Source organism: Anomaloglossus baeobatrachus, unplaced genomic scaffold, assembly GCF_048569485.1.
Source record: "Anomaloglossus baeobatrachus isolate aAnoBae1 unplaced genomic scaffold, aAnoBae1.hap1 Scaffold_212, whole genome shotgun sequence".
NCBI lineage: Eukaryota > Metazoa > Chordata > Amphibia > Anura > Aromobatidae > Anomaloglossus > Anomaloglossus baeobatrachus.
Window position 1 is genome coordinate 375,876 of NW_027441982.1, and position 15,194 is coordinate 391,069.

General features: G+C 45.5%; 1 pseudogene; it reads left to right on the plus strand.

Moving 5' to 3' along the window:
• Nucleotides 1-12,530: 12,530 nt before the first annotated feature.
• LOC142261075 (U2 spliceosomal RNA) lies at nt 12,531-12,736 on the plus strand (annotated as a pseudogene).
• The last annotated feature ends 2,458 nt before the right edge of the window (nt 12,737-15,194 follow it).

The following is a 15,194-nucleotide window of genomic DNA, read 5'->3' on the forward strand; positions in this document are numbered from 1 at the left end:
TATATCTGTGTGTCCTCCTCTTTTTCCTTGTCCAGCTGTTTTGTTTTCGCATGAGTATATGTCCTTGTCACTTTCCCATGTGTTTGTGTTGTGTTGTGAGTTGTTTGTCACCTTTTGGACACCTTTGAGGGTGTTTTCTAGGTGTTTTACTGTGTTTGTGATTGCCTGCCATTGTTTCCTATTGGCTCGAGTTCGGTTCGTCGAACGTTCGACGAGCCGAACTCGAACGGGAGCTCCGTTCGGCGAACCGACCTCGAGCCGAACCGGGACCGGTTCGCTCATCTCTACTCCTGGACATAGCATTCGAATTACCAGGTCCCTGAAGGCTGAAATGCGTAGTGGCCGGAAATCATGAACAATTACAATGGGCGTATGTGCTGTAGATCCTGCGTCAGTTGTAGCTTGGAACTTTGTCTTTTCACGGATTTGCCCGTCTCTCATGGTGTTGGGCTATTTTCGGATCAAAATGGTGTGTCCCTCCTTGGCCCGTATCATGGGTTATTTCAGGGGCAAATTTAACTCTCTTAGCACTTTTCTCCTTAATTGTGGCCGTTGAATTGTGGGGTCAAGGTCTATCCAACCAGCATATTTGTTGTTTTTCAGACAATTTAGGGCTCGTGCATAGTAATAATAACACAGGTTTCCAAGGGTAAAAATTTTTGAAAGATGTGATTTTTTTCATACTTTCGATCATTGGACTCAGTAAAAATATTGAAAAATTATCATCACGTACAGTTTTTTCACAAACACTGATTCTATAGGTGTTAGGGCCAGGTGGACGGGCAGACCCAGGAGGTGGATCCACTGGGCCGAACACCTTAATGAAGGCAAGGGGTCCGGTAGCCGGAGCACTACGGGTAGCAGGACAGTCCGTGCAAAAGAGTGGAATGGAGAAGTCCCTGGGACCACGGAGTCACTGATGGTAGTCCGGGTGACGGAGCTCAGGTTCGGAGGCCGAGATGTCAGGCAGAGTCCGGAACCGATGGAGCGAGAGGACGGGTCACCACAGGGATCAGAGATGGTACGGACTGACGGGATGGCAGATAGTCAGCGTTCGGGGTTCGGGAATCGGCAGGACCGGATGGCGAGGCAGGAGCGGCTCTAGAAGAGAGATAGGTAAGTATATCACAGAGACACAAGGAGACCTGACTCCTAGCTTAGGAAACACGAAGAACAGGCCCCGCCCACTTGGACATTAAACCCCTTTATACCCTGTACCTGTGTGTTCAATTTCCTGTCAGTGGACGCTGGCCCTTTAAGAGAGAGTCAATGCCCGCGCGCGCGCCCTAATGCGCATGCGCGAGGCCCGGGTGCCAGAAGCCAGGGCAGGGAGCGGTGTATAGGAAGCAGGGGAGCCGGCCTGGAGCAGGGCTGCCGACGGGCGCCGGGAGCGGGGACCGGGCCGCCTGGGGACCGCAGGTGGTGGAGGCTGGAGACCGTGGAGCGGGGGATGTCTGCCAGAGGAGCCGGGGAGCGAAGCAGGGAAGCCGGGGAGCGTGGCAGGTGAGCCGGGGGGCAGAGCAGGGGACCCGGAGAGCGTGACAATAGGTTTCCAAAAGGTTAGAATTCTGAAAAGATTCCCTCCATACTTTTCTGAAGATGGTGCTCTAGTGTATTCAAGCGATGTTCCTGTGCTGATGGAAAATGTAACATTAAGTACAATGTGAGCGAGTGGAGACACGTCATTGTTTCATCCAAAAAGTCTGAAAGCTGTGCTACTGCTCAATGGCAGTAAGTATTCTTCAGTGTGTGTAGGGCATGTGTCGCGGGCAGAGGGGCCACGCACGCTACGCTCGGGTTCGGGGACTTCTGCTGCTGCTGCTGCTCGGTGGCTCGAGCGGAGGGCCAGATCCGGGGACTCGAGCAGCGCTCCTCGCCCACGAGTGAAAAGGGGGTGGTTTGTTTGGGGAGATAGTTAGTGACGTCACCCACAGGTCGTGGTGATAATGGGCACCACCACTGCTGGTGACGGGGATCCCGGGAGCGATGGCAGGGAGCAGCTAGGATGTTGGTTCCCCCTCCGTGGGTAGGGGTTGGTGATCCCGGGGCCCGGTGGCGGTACGGGGAGGCTGGATGGCTGGGGTGTACGTACCGAGGGAGCCCGTTTGCCCGCAGGCGCTGGCCCTTGGATCTCTAGCCTATGGCGGTGGCTTTTTATCCTCACGGTGTGGACGGTTGCCTTCTGTCGGGTCTTGGGTGTTAGGGAACCCCTGGGATTCCGGTCACTCTCGGATTTGACCAATGTCGGCGGCTCCTAGCCTGGTCAGGGTCCAATGGCCCTGCCTTTGTGCTTGGTACAGATCCGCTCACCGGTTCAGTTCCCCTCGGGTCACCGCCCGTCCCCGGTCCTACGGTTCAGCTGACTTGTACCACCTCCTGCAGACGGCCACCACCGTCTGCCGACCTTGCTGACAGTGCCTGGGCTCCTACCCAGACACTAACAGTTTCTGTCCTCTCACTTTCCACTACAAAACTAAACTAACTGCTTTTTCCCGCCTCCGGGCCTGTGAACTCCTCGGTGGGTGGGGCCAACCGCCTGGCTCCGCCCCACCTGGTGTGGACATCAGAGCCTGGAGGAGGCAACAAGGATTTTGTGTGACTGATGTAGACTATCCAGGGGAGGGGGTGTGTGTGATTTTGTGTTTGTGACTACCTGGCTAGTCCAGGGCGTCACACATGCTATGCACTTGGAAGAAAGCTGTGAGAATTTAGACTTTATTCTCAAGAAACTTAACTACAAGGAGCATGGATGGTCAATATGTGGTGGTCTAAAAATGTTCTCATTGCTTCTTGGGCAGCAAGGAGGATATATTAAATACCCATGCTGTTCTGCCTCATGGCAGCCTGCTAATAGTCATTCATTGAAATTTCTGTTACAATCCCTAGAGGTCATTGTTATTCTTTTGAATTGCTGAGTTTCCCTTTAAGCTAAATGTATTCTGGGTAAGGAATGCCTCCCTGAGCTGAGAAGAAGCCTGCAGCCATTTTTTCTTTGGATTTGTCAGGAAAGGACATGCCGACTTACCTCTCTGTACATTCACCCCTGCCTAGTGTAATCCGGTGAGCAAAGCAAATTACATGTGTTAGTGATAGAATCCTAGATGGAAGAGTGTAGTAAATGCATTGTACATTGTACTTCTACACCTTTAGTGTCATCCCTGTCTTGTTTGTCTAGATAAGATTTCTATGTATTGCAGATGCAGTGACCTTTCACCTACATTCTCGTAAGAACTGCATCTCATGTACTGTTATGCTATGTTAACTCTGTATTAACACTGTACTGACTGTAATCATTTTCTTGTTATAGTTTTTACCCGTATAAAACAGTATCTTGGATATACCGTATTCTGTCTTCAACTGCATCTTGGATATTCCTATATTCACTGTATATTCCATGTATACTGCAATCAAGTTCACGTTACCAGCTAATAAATCAAGGCTATTGAACTCCACAGTCTGTTTATTTGAAATGTGAACTAGGGTTTAGCTGTATGCTAGAGATTCACAGCATTACGTAAAATAAGGCAGAACACATGCTTTTTGTGTGAATTGGAAAGCCAGGTTAGGACTCTTCACTGGAGCAAAAAAAATTGGCCAACAAGAACATCTTTGTAACCGGGACTCAAGAACATTGTTGCATAAAGCTTAGTTGATCCCACCTAAAGTTCTCTTGCCACCACTCCACTGTAAGCTTGGACTGATGAAGCTGTTTGTGAAAGCGCTACTGAAAGAAGGAGAGATGTTTAAGTACCTGTGTACCAAGTTTCAGGGACTGTCAGAATCAAGTCTGAAGGAAGGTGTGATGCCCTGGCAAAACCAGGTAGTTACAGATAGGCCCCCGCACAACACCTTTCCTCACTTAGGAAACACACAGCCGACCTGAAACCCTAGTCACCTAGGACACTGAAGCCAGGACCGAAACCAGCGGCCTAGCTAATTAAATGATTGAGGGCAGGATTATAGGTCCTATCCCACCTAAAGTCCCTCAAAGAAGACAACAGCCCACTGATAGGGATAAGGCCACCGCCAGGGCCCTTAGATCCCACGGGCCAGCGCCTGCGGGCACGGCTCCTTAGGCCATATCCAGCCGGGAGCGGACTCCTGAGTTCCAGACCAGGCAGTCCACCATACACAAAAACAAGTGCAGAGTAAAGGACAGCGAGCACCAGCCTGGGTGGGGGACCTGAATGCAACTGGCCGGGGCGGCAGGCCACCAGCACCTTTGGTTTACCGAAAGACTCGTGTGATTCATTTACTGTGAGTAACCAAACATCCCCCTGCTTGCTCAGGCGCGCCGGCCCTTGCCATCACCATACCCTGCACAAAGACACTGGGCCCCGGGGCAATCATCCCTACACACGGAGGGGTTAACATCCAGCTGCCACTACATCTCTCCCGGGTATCCCATAACGGCAGCGGTGGTGTCCCACCTCACCACACACCGTTGGTGGCGTCACAAACTTAATACGGCCTAGCCCATACATCTACATTCCTCCTTTTATTCGACATGTCCGCGAGACCCCCGGGTCGAGCCACTCTCTTAGAAGGTCTGGATCCGACCAACGGCGGCTGCTGGCACAGGGGCAGCACAAAAGCATTTTTGTGGGTTCGGATATTCAGAAACCCATGAATGAAGGATGACGTGTTTTAAACAATAATGAAAACTGTTGAAAAAAGGGCTTGGGACTCTTTGAAAGAAGCAATAAATACGTTTCTAGGTAACAACAAAGAATCAAAATTTAAGTCCATCGTGGAGAACATGCTGAAACGTTTCAAAGCCTTGGGTTGTCTAATGAATTTGAAGTTACATTTTTTACATTCCTATTTGGACTACTTGTCTGAAAACCTTGGTGCTGGTGGGAAGAACAAGAAGGTTTTCATCGGAATATCAAGGAGATGGAACGACGATACCAAAGTAAATGAAACGTGAACATGATTGCCGGATGCTTCACAGAGAAGATCCACAGGCCTTCTATAAGAGAAAAGGGGGATCTAGAGAAAAGGAAAAAGTGCAAGAATAAATTTCTAATAAAGTTGCAGAATGACTGTACAATAAATAAATGTATTTTATATATAAAATTGTGAATATTTTTGGTTACAATAAGTATTTTTCTTGTTCATGTCACTTGTATGTAACTTCACACATGGATTGTACAAAATCAATATTTGATGGTTAAAAAAAATATTTATTTTTTTTTTTAAATCAGGACATTAGAAAACATAATAATCAGTCACTGGATTTGAAGTTTCATAAACCAAAATTTGACATAGCTGTGTAATTTGTCGGGCACCCACCGACAATAGAATAGCGCCAGATTTAGGAAGCTGGCTGAGGTCTGCAAAGTCTGTAGCCAGGTGACAAAATTGGCCAACCTGGGTTTCTTCCTTAAGTAGTCTCTGGTATGATGATATGGTATAATCCTGGCAGCCGGAGTCGAAATCCCTAGATTGCGGTTATGATCTCCAATCGGAATTGAAGCCCCTAGATTGAAGCCATGTAGCCAAGTGATCCTCTAGTTGAAGCCAAAGTCCCTAGACCGAGTCCACAAGGCATCCTGGTTCTGATCCCCTAGCCAGCTCTTAAGAGCTTAGACTAGATCATGCAACATCCATCAACAACCTGGTGACTCCAAGAAGTCCCCTTTTATAGCCATAACCTTCCCTTAGGATATACTGTGCCCTTATCAGATTGGTTGTACAAGGTTGCTTCTCTTATTGGATGAATTTCAAGCTGCATGGATAATGTTCATTTAAATGATGTGGATAGAAAGACTGAAGATATCTACATGTAGTCTGAAATCCATCATGAATCAATACTATTTTACACAGTCATAAGCAGCCCATGGGCATTCACCTGCATTCAAACCAATAACAGCTCATAGACCAGACAATCCATCTACCACTGGACCAAAGACAGGAAGTTAAATCCACTGCCTGCGGTAACCAACTTAATCCTATAGGCTACTCACACAACAAACCCAACAGAAAGGAAAAAAACATGGCTTCGATTATCCATCCAATGAAAACGCATAACCATTGTGAGCCATTGGACAATGCAATTGGACACTTGGTGACATGGTGCACGGCCCAATGAATCAAGTCTTTACTTCATATTCACGGTTTAAGCCCTTGGGTTCTAATGTGCCCAGAGTACATATCCAGAAAGATTCTCTTTCTTTGAGCTAAACACAAGTCAACAATACATTGTAAGCAGATTCTATTACCAGTCCCACACCATTTTGTGACGCATAATCACACAGTGATCCAATTAAGATTCCAAGTCATCGAACATGTCCAAGCCATACGCAGAGGAGGCAATAGAATTAGGAAGCTCAAAGAAAGGGAATCTTTCTGGATATATACTCTGGGCACATTGGAACCCAAAGGCTTAAACCATGAATATGAAGTACAGACTTGATTCATTGGGCCATGCATGGACATAATGGACATAATTCTAATAGGCAGGACAGGTAATAAGGAGCACAAGTTATATGCTAAAATGTGTTGTGTGACAAGACAGACACAGGAAAGGACATGATAACAGGTGTAGGGACCAACAAGGTGAGACAAGGGGTATCAGGATAGGGTCAAGTAGGTATGAATGTAGTAATGGGGCAGGCATAGAGAATTGTATGTGAATGTGAATTACAATAAATCACTAAGGAAAGGAATATGTGAGTGTGTGCCTAATGTAAACTAATATTGTACTGGCAAAATTATAGATGGAAAGGGAAAAGGGGAGGGGGGAGAGAGGAGGCTGTAATTGACTACAAGGGTATGAGTTATGAGTGATCATAGGGATAGTGTTACATAAGTGGAAATACCTATGGAGGACCGGATGTGTAAGCGCATACCTTATACAAACCTATAGAGTGCTGATGGGTGAGAGTGTGATGTTAGATATAAGACATCCTATAGTGAATAGTGAGCCGTAATCAAGTGCAACAGGGATATTTCACGTGACTATGGGAACCTGGAAGGTAAAGAAAGGGGAGAAAAAACTGTTAGACAAGGTAATCAGACATAATGTAACCAGTTGATCAGACATGATCACCTGGTTTGAGACCCCCTGCCTTACACTATATAGATATCATGTTCATTCCCCATCTATCTTGCTCAGGAGAGCATCTCCCTCCCCCGGCACCAAGAGCAGCTCATACTGAATTGTTACATTGACTAGTAACACTGCACACAGAAATGCACCTTAATATTCCACTGTTAACCCTTTCCTCCCAGCAGTAACACACAACTCCTCACCTTGATATCATGGTGATTTATGGTCAGAATGACTTCAATGCGATCAGTGATTTCTATTCTAGCTCTGCTCACATAGATTTTATATCCACACTCAACTATAGGCCGTTCTTCATATTTTGGGGGCTTTTAGTCAGATATACTAGTTTGTGCCTGTATAGTATTGGTGTAGATGGGAGTGTAGGGCATGGGTTACATGGCACTGTGGTGGAATACTGATGGGAGGTATTGGTGCTGTGTTTGATGCTTCTACTGGGTATTTTCCTACAAATACTGGAACAGCTCACTGCTTAGAATGATCCTTCCCAGCTCTATAATATATTATATATACCCCACAATGCAGGCTCACACACACATTTGTCTCAAGTGTGTTGTAGGGACACAGATACAGTCTTGGTCATGTGACTAAAGGCTACTTTACACACTGCGATATCGGTCCCGATATCGCTAGTGTGGGTACCCGCCCCCATCTGTTGCGCGACACGGGCAAATCGCTGCCCATGCCGCACAACACCGACCAGACCCGTCACACATACTTACCTGCCCGGCGACGTCGCTGTGTCCGGCGAACCGCCTCCTTTCTAAGGGGGCGGTCCGTGCGGCGTCACAGCGACGTCACTGAGCGACCGCCCAATAGCAGCGGAGGGGCGGAGATGAGTGGCCGGAACATCCCGCCCACCTCCTTCCTTCCTCATAGCGGCTGGGAGGCAGGTAAGGAGAGGTTCCTCGTTTCTGCGGTGTCACACGGAGCGATGTGTGCTACCGCAGGAGCGACGAACTACATCATTACTGCTGCAGTAACGATAATCGAGAATGGAGACCCATGTCACCGATGAGCGATTTTGCACGTTTTTGCAACGATGCAAAATCGCTCATCGGTATCACACGCAGCAACATCGCTAATGCGGCCGGATGTGCGTCACAAATTCCGTGACCCCAACGACTCCGCATTAGCGATGTCGCAGCGTGTAAAGCCCCCTTTAGTGGGAGTGGTGTACAGGGTCTTAGCAGTAAAGAGTATTCCATATTTCTGCCAGATACCCACAGAGATATTGAAATTTGAAAAAAGAGACTTCTGCTCATTGAAGGTAAGAACTGCTCACATAGCGTTCAACTCCACAGCAAACGAGTGCTCTAGCACTGGCATCTCAGCAGGGATATTCCCCTACTACACATGTGTGTCTAGGTCACTGTGACAGTTTACAGGACATAACTCAGGGCACCTAGACAGAAGGCAGAGGGACTACTTTCTATTTCTGGTGTAGAGCTTAGTACAATATATATATATTTATACTATTACATGGGACACATGTACCTTGTATTACCATTATTCGCTGTATATGAACCCCTTTTCTCCGGGCATTATTTGTCTATAGCATTTTTCACGAACCTGAGGCAACTGAGAACCCTTCAGTGAAGGAATTCCACTAACCCTCACAATACCTACCAGGGGCCTCCCTGCAGTAACTCAGGTAGTTGTACCCATTCTCTTTCCGCATTCTATGTGTTCTTCTTCTTTCTTCTTTTTTTTCTTTTTTCTTCTTTTTATTTCTATCATGTAGTTCAGGGGTTTATAGATATATGTCCTGCATCTCATATTTCCTTTAGTGGTGCTTCTTACCCATTCTCATATCATTTACCCTAGTATTTCATGATCCTGAGGCGACTGAGAACCCTTTAATAAAGGAATCCTTTTTCACCTGAATTGTCAAGTGATACTTACCAGTGACTATCACGTAATGTTACAGGTAGTTCCATTTTCTTCCTCTTCTTTCTCTCCTTTCTTCTTTGTCACACGGTCCATTGTGTTATAGCCCACGTGTCATGATAACACTTGTACCATTTTTTCATTTAGATTCCACCTACAATTATTTACCGATTCCAGTTCTGGAATAGGCTTTCATCATCTACTCACTAGAATTCTCAAGTTCATAAGGTACTGAGACATATACATGTTCACACCATTATAAAGAACAAAGTATAAACATTGAGGTTTTTCTCACACCCATGTTCCTGTGTTCTTTGATATGATATGTGTTCATTTCCTTCACTATATAGGATTGCAAGTTTTCCATTTGTACCTTAATGGCAATGACGCTATACAATTGAACACATATCATCCTGTTATCCATATAGGTGTGTATTTACCTGCTTGACTATTTTTGGTTGTTTGATCCAGAATGTTTCTCCAGATAGGTCATGTGGAAATTTTCTTTCCTCAGTACAAATGTTTTCACTATGGCTTTGGAAAATTTTTTTGTATGTGCATCATGGTCATTTGACCCATTGTACTCTCAAGTAGCAATATATTGTACTGTTATGTTGTACTATGTACTAATTACGTGTTTATATGGTTTTGTAACCCTTTATGATCTTAGATAACTTTATCCTTGATAAAGACCTAAAAACAAGCTCGAAACGTTGGATGAATTATCCTTTTGCACAAATAAAGAATTTTCAGCATTCTAAGAGTTCTTTTCTTACGTTATTGATCACTATAGTGTGCCAGAGCTATTTCTATTGAATTAACTCTTATTTTTTCTGAGCACCTGCTATATACACAGTGAGCCAGACATATTCAATTTTCATTCAGAAGGCAGAGGGAAGCCTTAGCAGCTGAGCCTATATCTTGGCTTGTGAGCATTAGAACAGGCCGGCGATTACAGGGTAACATGAAAAATGTCCAGCTTGCATTATGACTAGAACATGACAATATCCTTTTAAGTACTAACCTATGATGCGTTCCTAAGCAGTTGATGTTATATGTTCTACATTTCATTTTCTGCATACTTTACAAGTAGTAGAATTTGCTTTGATATAGGCAACTGGATTTTCACAATGAAAAGGCAAAGGATAACGCCCGAAAAAGACGCCATACATTATGTCAGTGCCATCACTGACAAACCTGGATTGACCATGAAATACATCAATCCCCTTAAAGGTGAGTTAAAACAAGTTTTAACTAAATTGCCTTAATATTGTCATGCATTAGAATGACTGTCTTAGGTAATGATAAATATTTTCTACAGGAAGAGGAGTGTTTGCTGAAACTGAAATCGAAAAAGGGAGTTTTGTTGCAGAATATCGAGGTGAGCTCACGTATGCACTTACGATGGTAGACAACTACTCGAGATTTATGGTTGTGGTACAAGTCAAAGATCTAATGGCCCATACTGCAGCGAAGGTCTTCCAAGCACACTTATGCAGACCTCATGGCTACTCAGAGAGAGTCCTCACAGATCAAGGCACTGCCTTTGAAGCGGAAATCTTCAAGGACTTCTGCAGCTTTTACCGATGCAGGAAGATGCGTACTACACCCTACCATGCTCAAACCAATGGTTATCAACCTGCTCAGGACTTTACCCCATATTCCAGATGTGGCCTTACAAGTGATTTATAGAGGGGTAACAATACGTTGGGATCATCGGATCTAATCTCCCTTTTTATACACCCTAAAATCTTGTTTGCGTTAGAATAAACAATAACATCATAAAGGTATAGCAGTACCGTTTCAAAGTTTCGGTGTCCCAAGCAGCATTCCATCAGCCTCTGGAAGGTTCCTGGCAAATTGCACAGCTCGAAGGGCATGCTTTTGAACTCGCAGAGACCCATCGGGGTGGCAAAGGCGGTCTTTTTCCGGTCTGCCTCAGCAACGGACACTTGCCAATAGTGACTAGTGAGATCAAGGGTAGAAAAATAATTTGCAGTTGTCAATGCAGCTAGCTATTCCTCAATACAGGGGAGTGGTGCTGTCCTTCTTCTTTAACAGGACCAACGGAGCTGCCCAGAGGCTACAACTGTCACGGATAACCCCAGCCTCCTTCATGTTGCTCAACATGTCCTTGGTACACTGGTAATGTGCAGGTAGATTTGGCTTATATCTCTCTTTGATGGGTGGGTGTGCACTTGTGGGGATGTAGTGTTTGACCCCTTTTATTTTTCAAAAGTCTAGCGGATGTTTGCTGAAGACTTGCTCGTATTCTTGCACTAGCCTGTAGACCCCCTTCTTGTGATGTGAAGGTGTGGAGTCAGTGCCTACGTGTAATTCCTTACACCACTCCTCTGGCTGACTTGGTGAGCTGTCACTGAATGGGTGGGCTGAAGCAATGGTGGATGCTGCTGTTTGGATAGCATGTGTATCTACTGAGAACAGCTTTTCAATGGTGGCAAATCGGAGCAGCTTAATCTTTTGCTCTCCGCAGTTCAACACTCTCATGGGCACTCTTCCCTTCCATATTAATGAATAAAACTATGATGTAAATAGCATATAGATACCCCACAAATGCAGATAAAAGTAGGTTATGGGAAAAGGGGGAAGAGAGAAACAGGAAAATAGTGGAATAAAGTATAACTTCCAGGTGGGAGAGGAAATGGCAGCACAGCCAGTGGAGGTGAAGCAAGGGGAGCCTGCAACTAAAGAGTTGAGAGCGTTATCACATGGTGACTGAGCCTGATTGTAACGGGAGCATAGAGGTGCCGATCCTGTCTTACCTGCGTTGGTGTAGAAGTGGGTGTCCTGTGGTGGAGTCAGCTATGTGCAGTGGTGGCCGTGGGTTCTTTTATGTGCGACCGTAGTAATAGCTGTGCCCACTTCCTGTATGGGAATGGAATGCAGTGAGGCTAATGGAACGCACGCCTGCGCATTTGTGTTTAACGTCGCGCATGTGCAGAACGGAGAAAAGGCTGCGCTCACTTCCTAATGAAAGGGAGTGAGACGCAGCTGGGAAGGGAAGGGAAAAGATTAGGGTTTGGGGATGATGAAAGGGCTTTCTACGGGCAAGGATGGCAAAGGGTGGCAGTGACGGAAAGTCAGGCAGATGGTCCTGTCCTGTCCTGTCCGTCCGTCTTTTTGTATCATGAATTGGAAAGACTGCAAGGGGGAGGGGAGGTGCTTGTGCCCAAAAGGAGGAGTTATTCAGATTCATTGCAGTGGGCGGCGGCTGCAAAAAGTACCATTCTCCTTGTTTTTGCTCTGCAAAACAGCCTTTTCAAGGGTTTGGCTTGGGTGACAAAATGTCTTCTGTAGGCGTGGGTTTGTCTCCCTCTCCCTAAGATGTGTCCGGTATAGGCCAGGGTGCCACTCAAGGCCGTAACCAATTCGGGTTATAGCTTCTCGGCCTTTTGGCTAAGATCAAGTGTAGTTTCGGAGGACGCTACCTTGGTCGGTACTGGAAGGTGCCTGGGATTGCACGTCTGCCGGCCTTGAGGGAGTGTGTGCGCCTTCTGGTGACACATAGCCCTCTTGTGCCTGGACGGTTCCCAGGCAACGGGAGGCGATCACCTTTGTTATTTTGAAGTCCTACTGATAAACAGAAAAAAAAAAAATTAAATCTGTTCTTATCAGTTTAATATCTGATACGTCCCCTCTCTAGGGACCATATATTAAATGGATTTTTAGAACAAGGAGATGGAAAAAATCTTGCTCTGTCCACTCCACGCATTGACCTGGTATTGCAGTACCTCCAGGACCGGTGCACCCCTTCTTAACCGAGTTTCCAAAAGCAGAACTCAATTCACCTGATTCAAATGAGCCTCATTAGTGAATTGAAAGAAAGCAAAAACTTTATATGCACCTCAATTTGGCCAATTCACTTTTCACACTTTCACCCTTTTTTTTTATCTTTCACACCTTTTACTTGCTTTATTGATGCAAAAGCTGTGCCAAATAGCAAACTCATCTCCACTCAACTTGACCAACTCTGCTATGTCCCGTGCAGTATCTTATTCTCAGTCTTATCTAGATCATTTGCAATTGAATAGAATAGATCCCTTTTGGACACATTGGATTCAGCTGCTGCAGTGACTGCAGGTGTTAGAAGATGCAGACTTGGCATCAGGTGCTGTCTATCAGATTCCACTCCAATTAAAGCTTCCATTGTTTTTCGGTGTTTTCTTTGAGCAATGATGATGTCTTTAGTGATCTGTTGGCTCCCTCTCCTGGAGGAAGAGTTTGCTTGCTCTTGGACTTTCAAAAAGAGAGGTCATGATAGACATTTAGCTTCTGAGCCCAATTGGGGACAGTCATGGGTGATGAATGTTTTGCAACCTGCTGCGAAGCCTGATACCGCAATATAAGGAACGTCAAATACTAAGAATGGGCGGCCTATGAAAGAATTAGTACTTTCATTAAGCATACTTAAACGGCTAATTGGGAATAGACAAACTGTAAAAAGCCCTCTGAGAAAGCCCCTCTCTATCCTTTGTCAGTAAGCTTTTCTGTAGTCTGCCTGTTGATGTATTTTCCGTTTGAACAGTGCACAACATGAAGTGACGGAACACTGGCTTGTCACAATGTCCCCCGCTGACATCACAATAGCGCTGCTGCCTAGAAAGCCAGCTGCGCAGCAGAAGTTGCTCTTTGGGTGGGATGGTGGGCTAATGTATCTATTCCTGCTTGGTGAGAGTTTGACATGATCTAGAGCAACGAGTTCCAGCGGCTAGCGGTTGATTATTGGCTGTAATGGGGCTTTCTGGCTGGTGCTAGCCTTTCTTCTTAGCACACAGGAACCACAATCCCTACACCATGCTTCGATGGATTCTCTCATCCCAGCCCAGTAAAACTACATATTTCACACAGTTATAGGCAGCCCATGGGCATTCACCTGGATTAAAACCCATAACAGCTCATAGACCAAACAATCAATCTACCACTGGACCAAAGACAGGAAGCTAAATCCACTGCCTGCGGTAACTAACTTAATCCTATAGGCTACTCACACAACAAACCCAAGAGAAAGGAAAAAAACATGGCTTCGATTATCCATCCAATGAAAACGCATAACCATTGTGAGCCATTGGACAATGCAATTGCACACATGGTGACATGGTGCACGGCCCAATGAATCAAGTCTGTACTTCATATTCACGGTTTAAGCCCTTGGGTTTTAATGTGTCCAGAGTACATATCCAGAAAGATTCCCTTTTTTTGTGCTAAGCACAAGTCAACAATACATTGTAAGCAGATTCTATTACCAGTCCCACACCATTTTGTGACGCATAATCACACAGTGGCCCAATTAAGATTCCAAATCATCGAACATGTCCCAGCCATACGCAGAGGAGGCAATAGAATTAGGAAGCTCAAAGAAAGGGAATCTTTCTGGATATATACTCTGGGCACGTTGGAACCCAAGGGCTTAAACCATGAATATGAAGAACCGACTTGATTCATTGGGCCGTGCACATTTTTTCTAACGCCCGGTTCTTTTTCGTGTTCACACTATATATGGTTCCACTATGTATGGAGTTCCATTCTTCCTTGTTTTTTATTTGTCATGTTTGTCATGTCTGATCAACTGGTTACATTATGTCTGATTACCTTGTCTAACAGTTTTTTCTCCCCTTTCTTTACCTTCCATGTTCCCATAGTCACGTGAAATATCCCTGTTGCACTTGATTACGGCTCACTATTCACTATAGGATGTCTTATATCTAACATCACACTCTCACCCATCAGCACTCTATAGGTTTGTATAAGGTATGCGCTTACACATCCGGTCCTCCATAGGTATTTCCACTTATGTAACACTATCCCTATGATCACTCATAACTCATACCCTTGTAGTCAATTACAGCCTCCTCTCTCCCCCCCTCCCCTTCTCCCTTTCCATCTATAATTTTGCCATATATACTAGCAAACACTCAGTGTACCTAGTGGCATCCTATTCGTGGCTATTGGACCTTGCTATAGTCCCACTAGTGCCAAGACATTTGCAGAGCGCATCTGCCTGCGTTGCACACTCCAACTAATTATAAGTAAGCCATTATACTAGCAAACACTCAGTGTACCTAGTGGCATCCTATACGTGGCTATTGGACCTTGCTATAGTCCCACTAGTGCCAAGACATTTGCAGAGCGCATCTGCCTGCGTTGCACACTCCAACTAATTATAAGTAAGCCATTATACTAGCAAACACTCAGTGTACCTAGTGGCATCCTA